At 44.3% G+C, this 20,254-nt stretch overlaps 2 long non-coding RNA genes across 2 annotated transcripts; one reads left to right on the top strand and one right to left on the bottom strand.

Annotated features, from left to right (window-relative positions):
- Positions 1-1,767: 1,767 nt before the first annotated feature.
- On the top strand, positions 1,768-11,247 carry LOC127001763 (uncharacterized). The gene is made up of 4 exons (XR_007755440.1): positions 1,768-1,882; positions 8,925-9,106; positions 9,318-9,476; positions 11,106-11,247. It is a non-coding gene; the product is annotated as an uncharacterized LOC127001763 (long non-coding RNA).
- On the bottom strand, positions 10,840-20,031 carry LOC127001762 (uncharacterized). The gene is made up of 4 exons (XR_007755439.1): positions 19,890-20,031; positions 16,718-16,803; positions 11,521-11,598; positions 10,840-11,268 (listed from the first exon to the last, which is right to left on the bottom strand). It is a non-coding gene; the product is annotated as an uncharacterized LOC127001762 (long non-coding RNA).
- Between the last annotated feature and the right edge of the window lie 223 nt (positions 20,032-20,254).

Below are 20,254 nucleotides of genomic sequence, written 5' to 3'. Positions count from 1 at the left end.
ATATATATATATATATATATATAATATATATATATATATATATTATATATATATATATATATATATATATAATATGGTATGGTATAGCTGCACAGTTATTGTGCAGCTGTAGTGTATGCCCCAAGCTTTACCTCCCTGCCACCCCTCACCCTCCTGTTGACTTTTATAGATATTCCTTGCAAAGTTACCATTGATCATTCACATAACTTGTCCAAACAATCGTAAATGAATTCGGCCAGTACTCATTTCACCACTGCACACACTACATCTCTTGCTTCCACTTCCATGCCACATCCATTCATCATTCACTCCATCTCCTTTCGTTAATTCACATGCTCTCAAGTGGCGGTGGCCGAAGTGATAGCGTACTGGACCCACATTCGCCGCGTGATGGACGACGCGGGTTCGAATCCTCACGCTACCACTCGGATTTTTCGGTCACCGCCGAGTGGCTTAAAACTACCCACATGCTGTCCTGAAGACCACCCAACAACCCGGACTCTAGAGGAAGCCGTCCAAGCGAATCAAGTACGAGTTCCGGGGGGCAGCATGAGCCAATGCAAGATGGCGCCACTATAAACACTCGCCTGCGCCAGAACGGGCTGGGCCGACCATCAGGCCCCACCTGGAAGAAGCCTTGGGCCGACCATCAGGCCCCACCGGGAAGATGCCTGCACGATTTCCTAGTTTCCTATTTACCTCTGTGCCCACACTTAAATCTCTCATGGTTCAATTAACTCTATGGCCTGCCGTCCGTCATTTTTCCAACATTTTTATTTTATTTTGAGGACATTGTACTACAGTTGATTTTTTAAATATAGTCATACTTGAGCTTTAAATGCGTTACGTGTTTATACAATTTGTCTACCAACCAATCTAGAATAGGGTCACTCGTAACACTTGTTTTGGCCTCCTTTTCATTAGAAACGAAAAGAAACAGAAAGGATAGTGTATCAAAGGCTACTTATAATTGGGTCGCCTTGACAAAACAAGTAACAGTTATGATATGTAACACTCGCAGGACTGTGACTCTAATGGCCAGAGGAGCTGCCTTGTATAGGCCAACCGGCCTCTTGCAGACTCTCTACGTTCTTATGTTCTTACAAGTAAGTCAGAAGAGGACTCCGGGTAGCTGTGTAAGCCTTCCTGCAGGGTTATATTTCGAGGGTTCCTCTTATGATCAGTTGAATGGTTTCTGCCATGAAATCTAAATTGAATGACAACAATATTCTTCAGCCGTGATTAAAATGTAATAAGCCTGCAGGTTGTCACCATAAAAACAGCTCCTTCCTTGCCAATACTGGTTGAGGGCCGACCACCAATAGATCAATCCTGAAGGCGCTTTAGGCCTGTACACAACGAAAGATATTCTCTCGAGTGTCTCATTAGAAATAGCTCAACCCCTCCTCTCCTGAATGGCGCGACAAGTGTGTGGCTGCTCAACGCTCGTCACACAGTTGTAATACGAGTAGTAGTACCTCTTGGTTGCCGGGCTTCGTATCGCTGAACAGCCGACTCCGAAACGTTTTAAAATATAAGTGGCAGTTTGAAACTTTGGTCTCCACATTATGGCGTTCCATTTTTCCTAGCTGATGCTTTCTGTTAGTGCAGTTGCTTTGCTGTGAAAACAAGTGTTCATGTCACTTTTATTTGTTTACAATAATTTCAGGTGCGTTCTGCTGCTTATATTAGGCAGTTACTAAATCCTTAAACTAATCAGAAGGGATCCAATCACATGTCCAGTTGTATCCAATGCCTGTTTACGAATGAGATCCCTTGATGGTGTGTCGCCTTTCTGGGTCAATGATTCAGTTTCCCTCCAGCTCTCGACGCAGACGGAAGGGACCGCGGCAGGGCGTGTGCTTGTGCACCCCGGACAGAGGTTTGTTTTTTCTAGTTATTTTTATCTAATTTTATTTTATATGTTTGACTTATAGCGCCGGTAGGCTTCCTTGATGTGTTCTGTTGTCGGCCCCATCCCGTTAGTGGCGCAAGCAACTGTTTGATAGTAGCGCTCATCTTATTTGGTTCATGGTGCCCCGGAGTTCATCTTTGATCCTTGTTATTGTTAGCTAGAGGCCGGGTTGATAGGTGGTCATCAGGAAAGCATGTGAGAAGTCTTCCGCCACTCAGGGGTTACTACTAAACTCGGGAATCGGATCAGGGTAGTTATATTGTAACGTGTGTAACTGATAGCAGAGTAGGTACTACTTTCTAAAAAGTCCGCTTCCCTCTCTGCCACTCCAGCCCCCCCTACACCCCAAGACAAGCCTGGGGAACTGTGGGGAACCGGGGTTTGGGGGGGGAAGCCAAAATCACTGAAATATGGCCTTCCAAAACTTCCCTAGAAAAATCCCTAAATTAAGGAAAATTCCCTACATGTGGGGGGGGTCCAGGGGGGGCGCAGCCCCCCTTGATTAAGAGGGGGGTCGATGGGGGCGAAGCCCCCTCGTTAGCAGGTCGTAAAGTTCGGTTGGAGTAGTTTAAATATGCTCCCCACCAAAAAAAAAAAAAAATTCCGGCGCACCATACATGTGGGGGGGTCCAGAGTGGGGCGCAGCCCCCCTTGGTTATCAGGGGGGCGAGGGGGGCTGTTAGGTTATAAAGTTAGGACTTTTCTTACTTTCGAGACTAGGGAATTCTTCATTTAGGGATTTTTCAAGGGAAATTTTGGAAGCCCATTTTTCAGTAATTTTGGCTTCCCTCCCGAACCCCGGTTCTCCACAGTTCCACAGGCTTGTCTTGGGGGTAGGGGGGGCTGGAGTAGCGGAGGGGGAGGCGGACTTCTTAGAAAGTATTACCGCAGAGTATTTAGGTTCGTTGACTAAATATAAGAATCTTAGCGAGGCCGTTAAGATCGTATTAGTTCACACTTAGCACAACACCCATGACCGTGTATTATAAGAGTCGTGTGTGGCAGGCAGCATTGCCACCACCACCACGGTAGATTGCCGTGACTGTTCTCGTGCTCCCCGTGGCAGCCCGCGGGCTGACGTGGTGTTAAAGCCGATTCTGTTTTTTTTATTTCTTTGGTATAAGTGTATAGCCTACCTTGGATAAATCTAGGTGTCGTGTTTGCTTACATCCTTGCCTGTGAATATGCGTGTGTGCGTTTGCACGTGTGTGCGTGTAATTCATCATGGCCTGATCACGAGTTGAACTCGCAATCGGCAGCAAATACCCTTCCGACATGAGCAAGCTCATGCTCATTATAGTCGATCTATGAATACTGCAGGGATCTCACACCCCATTCCCCTTGTTCAAGGGGGGACAGTAACCATTCCATATCAGCGGAAAGATTCCAGCCTGAGCGGGGCGCGAACCGCCGCCTGTCAGGCCGTGAAGTCTGACAGTGCTGCGCTCTAACCGATTGAGCTACGGAGCGGTGTGGGTGTGTGTGTGTGTGTGTGTGTGTGTGTGTGTGTATAGTAAGCATCAGGGTTATAGGATGGAGAGTGGAACGAGTTTTTCTGTATTAGATTGTTAGGCTATATATGGTAGGAGCACATGGAAGAAGGGTGACGTTGAAATGACGATAAAGAGTAAGATTTGGACCTGGGCTGATCATGCCTTGCCTAGAACAGATAAAAGGTCGAAATACAGACAGTAGCAACACATAAACTGTAGAAATTAGGGGAGATGAAGCAGGTGGTTAGATAGGATAGTTTTACAATAGCCAGAGCAGGATGGAGTACCCATAGCTACAAGCCTCTCCCCATCCACCCCCATCCCTTCATTTCGACTTGTTTTTGGTGTAGCTCTTTCACAAGTTCCCCTATATTTTCTCTTCCCTTCTTGTGTGTCATTAAGGCTTTCCGTCTTCGTGCGCTTCCTTGCACGGCCGTCGCTGTCGCTGCCACCCTCTCCCCCACGCACTGCTCTCTACGTAGTACCTTCACAACCTCCACCCACACTCTCCTGCTACAGCATCACGTGTGGATGCTTACCATGAAAGCACCAGAACTAGTGGTGTAGAGGAACAAAATAAAAAAACTCCGTCTCTGTTATCGTGCCACGATTGGGGAGAAAGAAAGGAGGACTCTGCTGAGCGCCCTTAATTGCAATGGGTTTGAGACAAATGTCAAATTAAGTGAATGCAGAACAGCAGTCACACACAAATTACAAGGAAATATTTCATGTGCGCTCACGTAAAACTGCGTAAAAAACATGTTTTGTGAGGAAAAGTGTCTTGTTGACCCTACTCACTCATGGTCACTGGCACAGCTTTCAGTTAACCCATAGTGGCACAAAGGGTGTTTGCATACATTAAAGAAACTGCTGTAACGCAGCAGAACATCTCGTAATGTACACCACTGAGTGCCGCTGGTGGAACGGACCTTTGAAATAGAAGTCATAGAGTCACCGTAGCAAACCAACTGTCACTCAGGCCTTGCTGTCACTGATGTTGCTTTCCGGGTTCGCGTCCCAACACTAGGTGGTGTGTAGTACATTTCGAGATTTTCACTGATTTATTACAGTTTCTCTAATGCACACCGGAGGATTTAACCCGGTAGCAGCGACGGGCCAAATTTGCGGCTTTACCGTGTACTAGCGATGGGCCAAATTTCTGCCATTATATAAACCTCCCAAAATAGATGATGCATAAACTGATCACACAGGCGTTGATATACATTATGAAATGGTTTGCGTGAGTGATGATTCTTTCTCATTATTTTATTTAGAGGGGCCTTTAACCTAACCTAACCTAACCCAACCTCAGAAACATGACCCCCGCAGCTACTAAAGGCGTAGCCCATGACACAGGCAACCAGGCAGCAGAATTATGTATGGCTAGAGAGCTCAGCGTGACTAAATTATTTTCCTCTTTGTTTTAACCGTTCCCTCGTGCCTAAAGTATGTTGTAAATGATTGATATGTTGATAAATCACATGCAGTGTTCCCCACGGAGTCTAGAGAACATCACACACTTGAATCCTGGGCTCACCCTCTAGCTGCGGCAGTGGCTAATTTTTTTTATCATAACTTTCTTCACTTTCCTCTTGTGTAATGTATTACTGTTAGCGTTAGATATGAAGTTAATGTATTGCCTCACGGAAACAAGTAACTAGGCTGCGATTAACACTGCTGTGTCTCCTTCCAGGCCTCAGCTCGGTATCCTCAGACACTCCCGCCTCTCACATCAACTGTTTCCAAAGGCCAAAAAGATCAATTGGGTTCTCATGAGTGTTTTTAAGGTTTTTGGATCATTAAACGTCCCGTGGAAATGCCCCAAATTTCTACGAAAATCGTGACAAATATGTGATCTTGGGCGGTTAATGTTTAAACTCGCAGTGGTTCCCAACCTTTTTTTCAGGCGGCCCCAATCATGCACCTTAAGACATAACCGCGACTCCACTAGTTTAGTTGTATATGTGTTATTATAATATACCAACACCATGTTTGATATTTTGAGGTCTTGGCGACCCCAGGAAAAACGCTCGGCAACACCACTTGGGGTCGCGACCCCAGGGTTGGGAAAGGGGGTGCCCTTAGAAGTTTAGAGTATGACCCTCAGCCCCGCCCCCTCTCTCACCCATCCCGGTGGTCACGGGCTCATGGAAGCCATTGTAGTTTACTGTACTGACTGTACTGACCCAGAGAGACGGGGTCTAGTTACCCCGCGGCCTCCTTGCCCTCCAGGCACAGGCGGCGGACCCGGAAGCTGTGCCCAAAGACTTTATTTGGTCTATGAAAGATCACGTGCTTATTTCTCACAGGAATTTTTTTTTTTAATATGCGTAGTGTTGGAATATGCTTATGAGATTGATGAAAAAAAACAAAAACAGAAAAAGGAGTTTCATGACAAACTGAATGTTATAACTCACTCTTGAAACGGTCTGCCTGATGAAAATAATCGACTGAGTCTTGTAACTAAATTTTATCTTATACAGAATGAGTGCATTAATCAGCATCGACCCGTGGAGAGGCGCGCCGCCCGCAGCCCCAACATGTTGCCAACGAGGCAGTAAGAAAAAACAAACAGCGCTAATTAGTCCCTGCCTCCCCGCAGTAATGACTACCAGCGGGGCCCGCCGGGGCGGTGCGCGGCCCCCTCGCGGCCAACACACCACTCCAGCGACAGACGCGGATTAGGTATGAAAAGGGCGCCGCGGAGACGTAACTTGACTCGACACCTTGAAGACAATATTCTCGCGTGTGCTTAGTTATAGCTACCTGTGTGTGTGTGTGTGTGTGTGTGTGTGTGTGTGTGTGTGTTGTTCACCCAGGGTCTGGTGGCCTGCTGTGCACTCCATCGCCAGCCAGTACCCTCTTCGTTTTGTGCGTAGAGCTACATAAACACAGATCTATGGGTACAGCTGGTGCCTCACATCTCATCCCTCCTGCTCAAGTCTGAAGAAAGAAAGAAAAAAAAAATCTGAGGAAAGCGTGAACCTCAACATGTCAGGTGGCAGTAAAGCACTTAAATACATTACATAATCAGCACATACGTGCTGATAAGCGCGCACGAGCGTGTGTGCGTGTGTGAGCGCGTGTGCGCGTGTGTTGGTCAGTATTAGTCTTTTTTTTTCAAAACAATGTCCTCTATGGCGATACATCTAGATGCTGCGGGGAGCACACATCGTGAGTTAGCCGCGATGTCAAAGCGTAGGTTAATATAGAGACATTTCATATATGAAATCCCTCTGTATTCACCTACCTACGTATAGGTACTACAAATCCGCAATAGCACAGGCCGCGATCTATCTTGTCACATGGCGTACTTGTTTTTTTCTTATTTCTGGGACCGAACCTCGTGCGCGGAATCACTTAATGGAAGAAGCGTTGTCCTGTTTCATTACCTGGCGGGGCTGACAAACTCCGAATGAAAACAATCACTCTCTTATTAATTTTCCTGTATGTGTATGTTATATTCATACTTTAATTTATGTATTTCCACTCTTTTTCTATTTCGCCCATGGCACCGGTAGACCTTCTTGGTAGGCTTGGTGTTCGGCCCCAGGCCGTTATGGCGAAGGCAAGTGTTTACTGTGGTGCCATCTTGCTTGGCTCATTCTGCCCCCAGGAGCTCATCTTTGATCCTCTTTTAGAGAGAATCTACAGTCCAGGTTGAAAGATGATCTTCAGAACAGCATGTGGATAGTTGGGATATGACTGAAAAATTGCCAGCTTGTTTGTAGCAGCGAACGGGACGCAAACCTGCGTCCCGCACCCGCACGCTGACCACTCAGCCACAGCCAATAATGTTGTACTGTTATTCTCTCGAGCACGCGCCCTTTGCATTAGGTTTCGCTTTTTCTTTTTTTTCTTCTTTTTTTAGGTGTTACCTGTAGCGCCGGTAGGCTCTCTTTGGTGACCCCAGCCAAGGCCGTCTCTATGTACACTCTCCACAAAACGTTCTCGAACGCTTTAAGCACCATGCATTCTGAGATACACGGACGAAGAATTTTGAGACGCCTCTCCCTGTGTAAAACGGGTGGTAGCCCTGTGTACACATGCTCTGTGTGAAGGAGTGAGATGCCAATGGCTGAGTATTACATTCGCACTGATAAGTCTTGTCTCTTGATATCGGTAATGTATTGCTAATATGTTGTGGTGTGAGGTGAATATGTCGGTTATGTAACCGTATTTTAATGATTGGTTATATGTGGCGGTGATAATTCCTCGCCACCAGTGCGTTTTATCGTCTGTAGGATGACGTCATTCTGGTATTAACAAATTTAGCACCGGGTCACTGACATTAGGTCATCATTGCGTTACAGAAATTATTGACAATTTTTGAGGCTGTCGTGAGGATAAAAAAATAAAAAAAATTGTAACCCATTCCGCTTCAAAACGTTATCAGCCAGTTTAAATGCTGTGGCTGACGTCATTCCTATTCAAATGAGGGAACGATAATTCCAGGTGGTAGTTTGTGTATAAGTGCCAGTAAAAGTTTGTAAAATTAAAATATCTGCCAAAATCAATACTTAAACCACATACTGCGACAGCTTGGTCAAGTGTACAATATATGAGGATGGGAGGTATTTATTTAATAATGAGTGTCTGCACTGCCTGCGCCTGCTACGGGCTGCTACTGGGCGCCTGCCCGGGGGGCCCGTGTCTCCGTCGCTGCTCGCCGGCTGATACCCGTGGCTGTGGCGGCGGCGGAGGCGTCCCTACACCCGCCGAGAATTTAATTGCTCGCCCCCCCTTTCAGGGCCGCCTTTGAGCAAAGGCCCTGTCCCCTTATTAAAGGGGTAAATCTTTAACGAACGAACCGCCTACGCCGATTATACTGTTTAGTCTGCTTCGGAGCTTCGAGGCGTGTCGCTAGTGGGGCCTGTTTCCACATATCTGCTGCCCATAGTGGTACGGTAGAGATGGACACATCAATCCACCGTGCTGTTTGGAGATAACCGAGGCCTTCAGTGTGAAGGATAATAATGACTTTGCGCCTGTCTTGTGGGGTTTCCACTGAAACTAAGGTGAGCATGACTCACCTGCGCCCATCAAATCAACACAGGATCGAAACGTATCATATACGGTACAGTAATGAATTCAGATGCGTCATCACAATCGGGGTACTAACCATTCCGAGGCGACTAGTCGCGCTCGATTCATTTTCACATCCATCGTGCCCAGGTGTTCGATAACTTTTTGTTGAGAGTGTACATAGAGAAGGCCTTTCCCCAGCCCGTTAGTGGCCCAGGCTTATTTTATTTATAATGGCTGTCATGATGTGTGACTTGCTTTGCCCATCCTGCCTCCCGGTGCACCACTTAAACAAGGTCGCTGAAGTTGAAAATTGTCAGCGTTCATCGGTGGGACTCGAACCTCTTTTAATCCTGGGTCCGAGGACTCGCCATGCCCGCACGCTAACGACTTGGCCACCACTTCCCCTGCGCTCCCCTGCGCTGCTCTGTCTCTCATTTCCTCTAGTATATCCCACTGGTACTTCCTTCTTACTCACATCTTATTTTCAGATGGCATTGCCCTCTAATGCAGGCTCCTGGCGGTTAGTACCCGTCTCGGCGCTGCCTAGAATGAGCGGAGTATCACAGGACAACGACACTCCTGCTAGGACACTTCTTTGGGCCATTTTTGGGAAAGGGATTTCGCTGTGGACGGAGGCAACAAGGATGGGAACGAGAATGAAGACCAGATAGTTTGTATTGTTATTCAATTTGTAGTTTATTATAATACAGCTTGCATCGTAATCTTTATTTTGAAATTTTCTAGAATCTATGCTGATCATGTATCGTGATGTTCAAGTCAACGTTTTAAAAGACAGTATCTGTAACCAATCCGGACGTACTCTGCAAACTTAATCAACTATCATTCATTACAAACTGTATTGAATCTTTGGCAATCTGCAGGCCTTCAAGCACACCTACACACAGCTGTCCACCGTTGAATGGACAAGGAGGATCTGATCTCTGCCCGTTGTCTTCCGCGAGGCCAGTCACTTCACCCGCTTCTCCTTGCCTTATCATCACTCCAGCCCTGTCTAGCGGAGGACCGGTGGCCAATAGCAGGTAGTGTGCGCACTTGTTGTTGTGAACATGTAAGGTTATTATCTTCATGTGTGGCAATAGAGTTAGAGTTGCTCTACTGGGAGGTTTTCGAATGCTTGCTTAGATCCGTAGGTAGGAATCACGATTTTAAAAAAAACGTTGATTATTGAAGTGAAGTATTTTAGCAGAGGAAGGAGAAAGAAAGCAGAGTAGAGGGAAGGGATGTTCGATGTAGTATTGTGCCCATAATGCTAGACTATACTCACACCGCGCTTGGGCAGAGCACGGCTGATTTTGCGAATCTTTATTAGACATAATCACGGGTTCTTGAAAATTCAGGGCTGTGTTAACAGCCTCTTACTTGCCCAAGAAGGCTATTTGAGCATTTAATGAAGCACTTCTTCCTTATGTTAAGTAAGCCATTTATCAGGCATGGAAACCTGAAGAACAAGACTGAACTAGTATTTTATTTAGCCATATGAGCTGCCAGTGGATATGATTCAAACAATGCAGCTTTCAGTTTGTAGCGGCAACTAGCACTGCTAGCGGAAACGTCACTTCCTTTGCGTTCTTAGTTATTTTGCTGCCTAGTCAGGGAAGCTTCCTCCCGCATTAATATATAAACTGAGGAGATACCAGGAGAAGAATCAGATGACCCCCCCCAGAAAACTCTCAGCCTACGTAATCCCAAGTCAGGAGTGTCAGGTGCGGCAAACAGGTGGTTGGTTGTTGCTGACGTCAGCTAGGCCGAGCAGGTCGGCCTGTTGACGAGGATTGGCGTTTCTCTGACGGCAGCAAAGTGTGAAATTATATAAAGTTATTTTATGTGTACGTGCGCACACCTGGCTGCTGCACCTGATTCTCCCGACTTGAGATTGCGTACGCTAAGAGTTTTATTTTCAAGGGGGTTCGTTTCGACCTCCCCGATATCTGGTCGGTTCGCACTAATATAGTATGGGAGGAAGATCCCCTAACTACACAATACAAAAACTAAAGTAAACTTTTGAGGTTCGTTCTGCTGCAGAATGATACATACATAAGTATCACATTAGTAATGTTTAACATTCATTTTTAAATGTTTGTTATTTTTTCAGTGTCAAACTTTAATAACATATCTATTCTAATCAGAGTCCTTTAGAAATGGATACTATATAAATATTAGTATCAGGCGTTATCGTTCTGCCGCAGGACACAATGAACGATTCCGAAGTTTTCTTTCGTTTGGTATTGCGCCATTAGTTTAAAGCATCTATATATTTCTTACACGATTTCATGTGTTTTCAACGGCCCTCTCTCCTACCTGACCCTATTTTTTTTATCTTAGTTCATTTTGTCATGTAATTATGCATCCTAGGAAACTGCAAAAGGACGGACCACAACTGTGTACCTATTGCATTTATTATTCCATTTACAAACCAGTTTAATGGGGTACAGAACAGCAGAATTGTCACTAAATTTGCTAAAAACGTGGCTCGTGTAAGCCGAAAGCAGGTCTAAACTCTAAAAGACTGTGCGTCTAGTCCATCGAGGCTCCGGAGAAGCATTTTTCCTTAAATCAACGAGATAAGTGGTCCTTTTAAGATATTTTATATTATACTTGTAGACCGTAAACGTGGATCATTTAAGAGCTTTTGCCATTGCTGCTTTCAGTCCTGCTGCTCTGCAAGCCCCGCCAGGTGTCGTGACCTTCAAAACAGCGTGGTCCCGATCAGGCTTTGTAGCTCTCCAACCAGCAGACTGCCGGGCCTGGGTGGAGGGGTGCCACACGACGGTGGAATAAGCCATCTTGTCCATCGAATTCCAGTAGTAATGTCTGTTAGAGAGAAAAAGTAACTGAAAACAATTTTTCTTTTTTATGCTGAGATAAATTGGTTTGAGGTAATGGTTACCTCACAATATACTATAGTCATGGTCTTGTGTATTATATATTACTTTGTAAGTTACTGAACATACTGTGAAGGAATTTCTTTAAACAAGATGTGTATTCTTCCTACGGAAGCTCTGTGAGGTATTAAGGACTTTGAGGGTTAAAATGTTTACAAACTAGGGTAATAAATCTTAATACCTTTCAGGAAAAAACACAGTCGCGGCATTCATGTATGGACAGCGTGCAGACAGGAACGAAGTACTGCGGCCCCTCTCCCTGATGGAGTGTTGAAGGGCAAGCAAAACCTGATGGAGTGTTGAAGGGCAAGCAAAACATGCATTGTAATAAGTAACTAAACTTTCATATGCTAGGTTAGGCAGAGATGGACAACAGGGGCGGTGGAAGAGGCCTAGTTTGTACTGTGCATGTATGCAAGAGATCCAAAGTCTCTGACAGTCTTGTCAACCTTGGAATCGGACCATGGCAGCCCACACGGTTAGGTTTTTTGGCAAGTAAAAGTAACTCTGATGTATTGCTATAATACCTGAAGGAGTTAGGAGGGAAATGACATTCACTAACCGTGGATGAATAAAAGTTTTAAAAAGAAATGAATGGGATAAAGCAGACGGCCCAACTGGTGACAATATATACCTATATTTAGGGATTCAGGCGATCTTGGGCCAGGCAGGTCATATACTTACTAAGGATTTCAGAGGCTGTGCGGCCTCGTTTTTTGGGAATAATATCGTAACGAACAATCGTATCGGTACGAGATTTTGCGACAGTGTATTTCACACACTGCCTTAATTTTGAAGGGTATCGCCAACCGCCACAAGTAGAAAATAAAGGCACTTGTCCCTATACCAAGAGGGTAAAGTCATCAGTGTCAGGCAAAGATACGAACACAACTACCAGAGGCTCCGCCCACCTTGTTCCTCTTCCCTCCATCTCCCGCCTCCTCCCTTCTCCCTCAATATCTCTCTCTCTCTCTCTCTCTCTCTCATGTAGCTTCGTAACTATAATGAATGAAAGGCATGCATTAATTGTAGTGGCGTTATATACTCTTTCTAATACTGATAGGCATCCTTTAAATAAAGTTGAGAGTAGGGTAACGTGTTACTTACATAGCCTAATTACCTCCGTAACTATTGGTAGCGTAGTGGTTTGGTGGTTTATGGTGTACGTTTTCGTAGGGCTATTGTATAGCATGTACCTACTGATAAAAGTAATGGTGCTCTTATCGCCAAATTATAGTGGTGCTATTAATTTTATTGTCAGGGAAGAGCTGAAAGTATGGTAACGGGAAGAATTGCGAAGGTATAACAACAAAAAACAAACGAGAGAGAAACAAATACAAGCGAGCAATCGTTCTACCATCAATCATGGTAGTCATCATTTACCACCTCACCCTACTCTCACATGTCATTACGTCCACGTCCCAGATGTGTATCACTATGCTCAAAATTAAAGTCCCAGTATCACATCAAGCATGCCTTAATTGAAAAAAAAAAATCATTCTCGAGTATGTATGTATCTTCCAGAGAGAGAGAGAGATTGAGGGTGGATGAGTGTGATGTAGGGAATAGGAACAAGGTGGGCGGAGCCTCTGGTAGTTGTGTTCGTATCTTTGCCTGACACTGATGACTTTACCCTCTTGGTATAGGGACAAGTGCCTTTATTCTCTACTTGTGGCGGTTGGCGATACCCTTCAAAATTAAGGCAGTGTGTGAAATACACTGTCGCAAAATCTCGTACCGATACGATTGTTCGTTACGATATTATTCCCAAAAAACGAGGCCGCACAGCCTCTGAAATCCTTAGTAGATACAATGATTTATATAGGTGGACGTGCAAAGTAGCTAAGTGCGAACCAAAGAATTTTATGACTGGGCTGCCCAGACAAGAGGACCAAGTGAAATTTAATTAGAGCATTTGCCGGAGCACGATGGGAGTACACTTACACCACACGAGGTGGAGAAAGCTGGGGAATTTATAATCCTGCAGTGTACTAGTCATGGCCGAAGATTATGGTGATCTACAGGTTGGAGAGAAAACTGCACTAAATTATTTAACAATAAGGAGATAGAAGTGGATACTACCAACATACACTGGCGAAAGTAAACAGCGAAAAATCGAAAAGACCAAAGGAAACTAAAAGCTGCATTGACATTTGAAAGCACCCATGTTGGAGGTGTGGGACAAGGGCGAACGGTGTCCATAATCAAATATTCTCATGACCACAGCAGCGTCCCTATCGTCTTCCCTTTCCTCCTTGAACTAGTATTGTGTCATCACAGCGTAGTCTTTACCATCTTCAGTCTAATCATCGTCCATCTTCAGTCTAATCATCGCATCATAATATCCTTCCCTTCTTGAATTATTATTGTCTAATCCTCACAACCTCGTTATGCCTTAACCTCCCTGAACTATTACTAAAACCTATCACAGTTGTCATGCGGCCACCACTTCAGTAAGACAACCAACAACTCCGTTTCTCGAGTTATAACAAAAGACAATTTAAGGGTTCTTAGTTTTAACGCTCGAAGCTTAATAAATAAGATCGATGAATTGCAGTGCCTAACTAAAACAGAGGACTTTGATGTAATTGCCGTAACTGAAACATTTATTGACACCGCTAATAATGACTTAAATTCTGAATATAATATAGATAACTTTATATTTTTCAATAAAGACCGAGTTAATCGTAGAGGTGGAGGAGTGGGGCTTTACGTCAAAAGTAGCTTACAGCCCGTTGATAAAACACCAAAGGACAGTAGTGTAGAACACGTGAGCGTGAGTACAAATACCGATCAATTAAAAATCAACATATCCGTCACTTATAGGCCTCCAGGCCAATCACGCGAGGATGAAATAATGTTTAGCGTTTTGCAAAGATCACCCCGAAACAGTGATGCATCGATTTTGGGCGATTTTAAACTACCTCATATAGACTGGCAGACACTCACGGGATCCGAGGGGGAATCGCACTGGATGCTAGACTTCGTTGAAAATAACTGCCTTAGCCAAATGGTTAGTGAACCAACGCGCGATAATAATACTCTTGATCTTGTATTAGTAACCCAAGAGAACTTAGTTGACAATGTTAGCGTTGACGAACACCTCGGATCATGCGATCATAGACTGGTGCGTCTCGGCGAGCTCAAACAAGGATTGCAGAGAATAAGATTGGTTCCCAATTTTAAAAGAGCGGATTTTGAAAGAACAAGACAGTCATTAACGAACTTTCAATTAGTATCCAACATCGACGTCGATGAATCTTGGCAAGACTTTAAAGCTCAATTACTAACTGAACAAAATAAATCCGTGCAATCTTGTGAAAAGTGCCGAAAAGTTAAAAATCCTCCGTGGTTTAATAATGAAATCAAACCCGCTCTCCAAAAGAGGAACTTGTTATATAGGCAAAAGAAAACCGATAACTCTACCGGAAATAGTACACGGTACTACGAAGCAAGACAAGTCAAAAGTTTAATCAAACAGGCGAAACGGAGGTACGAAGTAAACATTGCAGTAAATTGCAAGTCAGATCCTAAGTTTTTTTTTAGATATGTAAACAACAAGAAAGATTCGAAGGGGGATTGGCCCATTAACTGATAATTCGGCCAATATCGTGACAGACAGCCAACGCATAGCGAACACGTTAAATTCTTATTTCGCCTCTGTTTTTAATAGTAATTTTACCGATACTGTTGTTCCTAACACTATTGAAAATCCCAGTCATACCCTCCCTGACTTTAAAATCAGTACATATGAGGTTCTCAAAGCGCTGCAGTCACTTAAAAATAACAAAGTCCAGGACCTGATCAAACATATCCAAAATTACTAATATAAATATCAACAGAGATACTCAGACCTTTAACAATGCTGATTAATATGTCTTTGCACCATGGTATCGTTCCTAGTGATTGGAAAATGGCTAACGTAACACTCATTTTAAAAAAAGGCGACCGAAAATTACCGGATAATTACAGGCCAATCATCTTAACTTCAATTATTGGTAAATTATTTGAGACAATTATTCGAGATAAAGTAGTTATCTACCTAGAGTGTTCTTAGCTAATCCTGGACTCTCAACATAGTTTCCGTAACAAGAGATCTTGTTTGTTGAATCTATTAACGTTCTATAACGAGCTTTTTGCAGTCTATGATTTTTCTAAATCACTTGATATTATTTATTTGGACTTTCAGAAGGCGTTTGATAAAGTTCTGCACTACAAGTTGCTTCATAAAATCAAGGAGATAGGCATCGAGGGTAAGCTTCACGAATGTATCAAGCACTGGCTAAGCAATAGAAAGCAAAGTGTTTTAATAAATGGAGTGACCTCTGAGTAGATGCTAGTCACTAGTGGTGTCCCCCAAGGCTCTGTCCAGGGACCCGTTCTCTTCGTCATTTACATCAACGACATTGACCTTGGTCTTAATAATTTCATTAGTAAATTTGTGGACGACACGAAAATCGGCAATGCGGTACTTACATAATGTGACAGGCGGAGCCTCCCTACAAGAAGATTTGCGTAAAATATCAGTTTGGTCAGTAAAATGGGAAATGCCTTTTAATATAAACAAGTGCCAGATTCTGCAGGTTGGATCTTGAAATATAAAGAAAGACTGAGATGTGCGGCGTTAAAATTAAAAGCGTTCACTCTGTCAAAGATCTTGGCGTCACCGTCGCGTCTAACCAAGTTTCCCCAGCACTGCAACGAGTCCGTTAAAAAAGCAAACAGGATGATGGGTTTGATTAAGAGAAATTTTTCATTCAAGAATAAAGATGTTATACTACCTTTGTATAATAGTTTCGTCAGACCTCATTTGGAGTATGCCGTGCAGTTTTGGTCTCCCCACCATGCGAAAGACATTGCTAAATTAGCGTAGAGCAACCAAGATGATTCCTTCATTACGAAACAAACCCTACGAGGAAAGGCTGTCACATCTAAACCTGTTTTCTCTTGAAAAACGCCGCCTAAGAGGAAAACTGATCGAGTGCTTTAAAATACTTAACGGTTTTACCAACGTGGATCCGACCAAGCTGTTTGTGATGGATGATTCGACGCGAACGAGAAATAATGGCGCTAAACTCAAATGTAGACAAGTTCATTCAGACTGCACAAAATTCTTCTTCACTAATGCTGTCGTTCGAGATTGGAACAGATTACCACCATCAGTGGTACAGTGTAACTCGATTGCATCGTTTAAGAATAATCTTGACCGCTATCTCCTCCATCTCAATGTTCACTAGGTCAGTTTCAACGTCATGGTGGCCGCATAACAACTGTGGTTTAGGACAGACCACCTAGTTTGGGCCTTAGGGCCTGTGTGGTCTGGTTATCTATGTAATTCTATGTAATTCTTCATACCCCTTCCTTCTAAAACTACCAACCTGTTTCACCAAGTCTTGTTAGCGACAGCTCGGCCACCACGCCCTCATGGTCGTTTCCGTAGAGGTTCGGCGTCGGGCTTCATCCTCTGAAAATGTAAAGGATTTTTATATTGAATAAAAACACTGAGAAACTTGGGCGTGTACTTTAATACCAAATTTTCCAAGGGAACTGCAGCACATGATACGAGAGGAAATACTAAATACGGGTGTCCCCCTCTTTCAGGTGTCGCCCCCCTTTTTCAGGTGTCCCCCCTCTCGTGTGTTCTTATTTTCCATTGTTTTCGTCAAGTTGTACCGCAAACTGATCACTGATACAAGATATACAAAAATGACAGACGAGGGAGAAAGCAAGCGAAGCAGGGAGCAAGGGCGCGAGCGAGAGACAGGCAGAGAAACAGACATCTGGACAGAGGAAGAGAACGAGACACAAAGGTGCGTACAGACATACCGAGACCGCGAGCTGGCGCAGAAATTCATTTGACAGCTCGAAAGCGGGAAGTTAATAAATACCTGTCCAAAAATGCTGCTACACGTTCTGGTTTTGTTAGTGTCTAAAAGGGAATTCGATAAAGTCAGCCTCCAGTTATTCTCGGTAATTCTGTTATCTTTTTGGGGGGAGAGAGAGAGAGAGAGAGAGAGAGAGAGAGAGAGAGAGAGAGGGGGGATAATGAGGTGAGACTGGATGAAAAATGAAAAAAAAAGAGTAGAGAGGGCGGCGGGAGGGATGAAGAGCAGGCAGGAGTAGGTAGCTGGTGGTGGTTGTGTGGGGGCGGGTTAGTGGGGAGAAGCGTAGTGGGCAGAGGTGGTTCGGCACGGAGAAAAAAAAAAAGTACTCTGGGTAAAACTTGGAAAACAAAGATTATGTAGATAATAGCTATTATGAGACGGAAGGTAACAAAGTCCAATATTTCTAAACCCATACTTGTTAAGGCTTTCGTAGCTGTAGGATTTTCCATGGGTAGTTTTTTAGGTCTAGTGATAATCTAAGAACACTTACTATGAACATTAAACTAAAAAAAACTCATGAGAACCAGCTTAATCTAATTGTGAGCCAAGAGCATCTGAATACGGGACAGTGTTTCGAAGCTTCATTCAAGGCGGTGCAGACTGCTGCTTTTCAGGTACTGTACATCATACAAACATACATCTTTGTCAGTGTAATGAATTGCTGAAAGAATTGTTACTTTAAGATGGTGATAAATTAGCAATTTCATTCGGGACCTGCCACTCGTCTCCTCTGCTCCAACTCCCGCTCCCTTCTCTTACCTGCTCCCTTCTTTTACCTTCACAACCCGAAAGTTGAAAGTTCAACCAATATTTACAGGACCTATGCAACGGGTGAACTCAGCGGTTGATATATGAAGATTAAGATAAAACGAGTAGGATTGACAGATTTACGAAATCCAACCCATTCCGCTCAGGATTACTCCTTACCGGTTCTTTCCCTCCCTTCTTCCCTCCCTCTCAATACTAGAACAGAACACGTGAAAACATCCAATCCCTGCGAGGAGACACCGCCCCCTACAAACCCCGTGTCAGCACATTTATCTGAGCTACGCTGGCACCCGTGGCCGCATGGGTTCACAAACTATCACAAATCCCACTATTATGGATCCTACAGTTTCCCAAGATGTTTGAAGGTTACTATTATCCATATCAGACCCTATGACAACCGTTTTTCGCAAATATCTCTCAAACGAAGACTCGGATCAGCATGGTGCTTTGGCACAGATTGTTTCACACGCTCCGCTAATTTTTGACGCTACTGTGCATTACCAGATGCGGTTAATTATGGCGTTTACTTTTAACTGTGATGGCAAAACCTGCGTGAGCCACTTACACATTCGAACAGGTGAGGCGTGACGTATTTGTGACGCCCCCATCCCTCCCTTATCCTCCCACTTCTCCCCCGCCCTCTCTCTCCCACATACCTCCCTTCTCTCTCTCTCTCTCTCTCTCTCTCTCTCTCTCTCTCTCTCTCTCTCTCTCACTTGCCCAGTACACGAGATATGAATCCATGCACACGTATTACTTGAATTAATGGCAGATAAATAGAAATTATATGCCGTCTGCATCAGCACCAACAGTGATGACGAGGATAACCTGTTTGTCGATGGTGATGAAAGTAACATATGTGGTCAGTTATTTACATTACTAATCCACCCATCATATACTCGCTGTCTATTTTTGTGTGCTTTTTGTGTGCCATGACTAACATATCTACATGAACCTATAGCGCATGGCAGTCTTTCCCTAACATCAGAATAAATTATTCATATATTTCTCCAATTTCGTTTCACGTTTTTACTCTGCAAGAAATTCCCGTTTCAGTTCCACCCTTATTCCTTTCCGTCTCTTAAGCGATTTCCTATAAATGATCAAGCTTCAGCTACGTGCTTCATTCCATCATACGCTCAACGTAACCTGTGGGAAGGAGGGTCATATACTCGTACAACTTTCAATGGTTGTATAATTGACAAACATACCTCATACAGCACTTAAGCAACATCCAGTTACGCTGGAACAGGAATCAGGGTCGTGTGCATAAAACACCAGACCATACTTAGCATATACTTGCGAGTTATCCGTCATTGTAGACAAGTCATATGTGTGCAACGCTTCACATCTCGTGTACAGAGAGAGAGACAAAGATAAAGAAAAAGAAAGATATGGGGGAGAAAGAGGACGGGGAGAGAGAGGGCGGGGGAGGAGGAGGAGGGTAGGAGGGAGGGAAAGGGAGGGATGGGGGTAGGGAAAGCCAGGGGTGGAGGTAGTTGGTGGATACACGTCACAAATCCGTCACGCCTCACCAGTTCGAATGTGTAAGTGGCTCACGCAGGTTTTGCCATCACAGTCATGAGTAAACGCCATAATTAGCCGCATCTGGCAACGCACAATAGCGTCAAAAATTAGCGGAGTGTGTGAAACAATCTGTGCCAAAGCCCCATGCTAATCAGAGTCTTCGTTTGAAAGATATTTGCGAAAAACGGTTATGTCATAGGGTCTGACATGGAAAGTAAAGGACGTAAAGGCTAACAGAATAGTAGATTTTAAGGTAGGACTGATACAGCCGGTTAGTACTTAGCAACACAGCAGTCCGCTTAAAACTTGCCAAAGCCATAACCAACCCTATGGTCAATCCTGGAGGCCTACCAACGCCGCTACCACTCACCAAGGGATGCTGTTTTGTGACGCCAGCGGCTTGGGGTTCCCCCGCCATGGGATGCCACCACCTTGCCTGGAGTGCTCGGCCGTACCACCTCCCTCTCCGTCGGCTAAATTGCAAATAACGGTCGTCTCCGAAGCACCGCAAAGGAGATTCATGTCTCGCTGCGTTGAATCTTTTTTAGAACACTTTTAACAACAACCACCTCTTGAGTCTTTTCCTCCTTTGCTTAATGTTGGGTAGTGTCGAGTGTACTTTCAGACTCGGGGAGGTAAATGTTTGTGTAACGATGAGGTTTCCCCGGACGAACACGCAGGCCATTTGGGTGCACGTTATGCCTCTAGTCATTGACGCATCACAAAAACGACTTA

This window comes from Eriocheir sinensis, chromosome 21 (assembly GCF_024679095.1).
Source record: "Eriocheir sinensis breed Jianghai 21 chromosome 21, ASM2467909v1, whole genome shotgun sequence".
NCBI classification, from domain to species: Eukaryota; Metazoa; Arthropoda; class Malacostraca; order Decapoda; family Varunidae; genus Eriocheir; species Eriocheir sinensis.
The sequence above is the reverse complement of the archived record's forward strand: the minus strand, read 5'-3'. Positions and strand labels throughout refer to the sequence as shown.